This window comes from Crocodylus porosus, unplaced genomic scaffold (genome assembly GCF_001723895.1).
Source record: "Crocodylus porosus isolate Cpor-Errol unplaced genomic scaffold, CroPor_comp1, whole genome shotgun sequence".
NCBI classification, from domain to species: domain Eukaryota; kingdom Metazoa; phylum Chordata; order Crocodylia; family Crocodylidae; genus Crocodylus; species Crocodylus porosus.
The window spans coordinates 18,705,773-18,709,484 of NW_017728911.1; positions in this window are offsets into that span (position 1 = coordinate 18,705,773).

Below are 3,712 nucleotides of genomic sequence, written 5' to 3' on the forward strand. Positions count from 1 at the left end.
GGCTGACCACGCCAATGCAGGCCTCGTGTCGCCGTCCCTACCTACTCACCGGAAGAAGAGAGGAAAATGCCACCTGTGCCCCCGTCTCCTTCAGCTCGTCTCCCAGAGCCTTGAAATACTTCATAATGCGGTCAGGGTTGCCCCTGGCCGCGTCATTCATACCCACATGGACGACAACCTTCAAGTGTTTGAAGACTGCTATCATGTCCCCTCTTAAGTACCTTTTCTACAAGCTGAACCTGCCCATCTCCTTCAGTCTCTCCTTGCATGACTTGCCTTCCAAGCCCTTGATCATCATTGTTTAAAATGTGGAGTGCACATTTTAAAATGGTGATAAAGATACTGTAGCATATTGCCCCATTAGTTTTATGTACATTCCAACCAAAATACTTGGGAGACATTCACTTTTTCATTTTCAGACAGGGGTCTCTGCAAACAATTTTTGGGAGAAGAGCAGGTTGGTTTTAGAGAGGGTGATTCCTGCATGGACCTTTGACTGGCATTGCACTATTTAACATCTAAATATGTTAAAAGAGAAAATCATTTATGAGTGGCCTTTGCAGATCTCAGGAGATCTTTTGACTCCACAGACAGATTAAAATTATTGAAGAAACTGACAATAACATCAATTGTCAAAGCTTTCTTGCAATTACTTGTCACTTACTAGACAAACACAGCATCTAGGGTGTGTTACAGGATTACACCAAATAAGCCAGGGGCATGACAAGAATGTCTGCTTACTCCAGTATTTTCAACTGATTCTTGAAAGATCTAAAACAGGTGCTAACAGGGAATCACTTCCACACACCGATTATTTTTAATGACTTTATCCTTCTCTTGCTTTAGGCAGATGGCACATTAATATTGTCAGAATCCCAAACAGGCCTCCAAAGATTATTAGATGCTTTTTGACAGCGTTGTACATCAAATAGTTTAGGAATCAACACAGCTGAAACCAAGGTATTGGTCTTTGTAAATGAAAGGAGGAACCAAGACTTTTTTAGAGGCTAAGAAACTAGAAGTGGTCTCTTTTAAATACCTTGGAATTAACTTTAGGAAAAATCTGAACTGGAATAAGCACATTGAAAATGTAAATACTAAAGGAAAACAAGCTTTGGGTGGAGTTTTATCTTTTTACAATAAGGGGAAAAAACAGTTCTGAAAGCACTAAGAATCTACAGATCCAAGGTAGAGTCCATTTTACTTTATGGAGAACTGTGGGGTTCTGACTTTATGGTCCACCTAAAAACTAAAAAGATTTCCAATTACTTTCTAAGGTGGCATTTATCTCTACCTAATTCTATATTAGGGGTGCTGCTGCACTCTAAAAACCAAACTGACAAATGTGAACACCTGACTTCAATTATGAAGTCTAAACTCCGAACCACCCCCCCACCAAAAACAAATACCTCCTAACCGCCCCCTGCCCCCCAGAAAAAACAAAAAACCCAAGCACTTTGATTCCACCCAGGGGCATACACAAGCACCAGCAGGTTCTTCCTATGCCTAAAGAAGGGTGTTTGTGCCCAAAAGCTTGTAAAGAACATTTTTTCCAAATATTTGGTTGATCTAATAAACATTACACACATTTATATCTAATATCACATTTATTCCAAGAACCTTGTCTGTCATACTCCTAAAAAGAGATATTTTATACCTTCCAGATACTTTAAGTGCATTCCAGAAACCTTCCCTTTACCAAGTAAACTATTGTTTGGATGGTTTAACAATATCTATATTCTCCTCCAGGCCTGGGAAATGTACTGAGGTCACTTAACCAATATTTCCCTTGTATTTAAAACAAAAGTAAATTTAAGAACAAAAGATGCCAGCATGAAGATGGATATGCTGGCAGTGAGACTTTTGAACTTCCCCTTTTTTAAGATTAACAAAACACTCCTTTGATCTAGAAATCTACCTGCCTGCTGCAAAACTGCGAACAATGAGAAGCTATTCCTAGATTGAGATTCACTTTAATGAGCTCTGCAGTTGTGGTAGGCAGGTGGTGTTAGACCCCATATTTGGACAGAAAATGCTCTTGTGAGAAGAGTGAGAGAGATCATTATTTGTAGTCTAGTCTATATTAAATATTTTGTGGTATTTAAGGCCCTAGCCCTCGGAGGCCTCTGAATACAGCACCATGCCACCTTTCAACTAAAAAAAAATTGAGTTTCAAGTATTCATTGTTTCAGGGATGAGCCTGAAAACATAAACCCTAAGGGTATAAAAACCAGAAGGCAGCCCTTCTCCACATTTCCAAATAAGTTAGTTTAGAAATCCTGTGAATTTTCAGTTAATAGCACAATTTTGGAGGCCTGACCCATCGTTTTTGAATGCTTGGGCCAGTATTTCTTTTAACTCCTTGGAAATGCATGTTATATTCAATGACAATTGTTACGTCTTAAATGAGAGCTTAACATCACACACAAATTGTACCAGTTTAACTTGACTGTGCCATTATATTAATTTAGCTAAACTGATGTAACAATTTTAGCTAAGCTGGTTTTGGACAAGTCAAGCAGATGTAATCCAGGCTCAAATGGCTGGTAATGCAAGATCACACCTCCAGTTAAGCTGATGCAACTCTATGTGGAGACCACTCTGTGCTGAGCCAGTCACGATGCTCTCAGCCACAATTCTGTATCGTTCTAAATCTCCATGATGAAAACATCAAAAATAAAACTTCTCAACAGTATGATGATAGATATTGGAATTTTAGTTTTGCTTAGGATTATTATGAAAAAATCATCATGCTGCTGTAATTTCCAAGAATATATGGCAAAAATATATTATTTATAAATAAAACGTGTGTTGTAGTTTGTGACTGGGACAAAAACATTTTATTTTCAATATAGATCTTTGTCCTTTGTAGAAAGGACTATGATTTTACTCTTTGTGTATTTTTGTCTGTGTGTACATATGCTATTAAAAGGTTAAGGTGGTAATACACATACTAGTTATTTTTATGAAATGACTTTTCCCCAGATAACAAATATGGTGCTGAAAGACCAAATAAAGTCCACAGTGTCTCTTGACCCTCTCTGAGAGTGAGATGCAATTAAGTTCTGAGCAGTGACCTTCCATTTGTGTCAAATTGTGCTAAAATGTATGTGACAGTTTTTTCCTTATGGAAACTTCCATCCATCGATGATTAAGGAGAGGCTGTCAAACTCATTAATTTAGGATCACCAGCAGAATTCACAAGAAGATCCTAAAAGCAAAAGCTGTATCGGCGTTATCCATTATGTTTCATGGCCACATACAATTATTTCGCTTTCATGATAAGTATATTTTTGCCTGTCCGAGCTAGAATTGAAGTTTCTGTTCGCAATCTGGACATGCTGGTACTACAGTGTTTACTTTTTCTGAGAGAAAATTCTGTTTTAAAATAAGTTGACTTGTATTATCTCATTTTGCTTTCAGTATGGGTATCACCATCATCTAAAGGAGGAGGAGATTTGACCTTGAGAGTTTGTGCAGAAAAAAAAAATCGGTGTCTTAGTGTAAGTTTCCACCTAAAACACTGTATTACGGGGCTGTTCACTTGCACTCCTATCAGCAAGTATATGTCCTTGTTTCCATTCAAATGTTATTTTCAGGGGTTTGTAACTTGCTCGGGGTAAAACCCCGACCAAGCAGAAACCGGGCGCATAAGGTCTCCTCCCACAGCGGGGGCCCCGGGGCGCGGGCCCGGCGAGCTCCCACCGCCGGG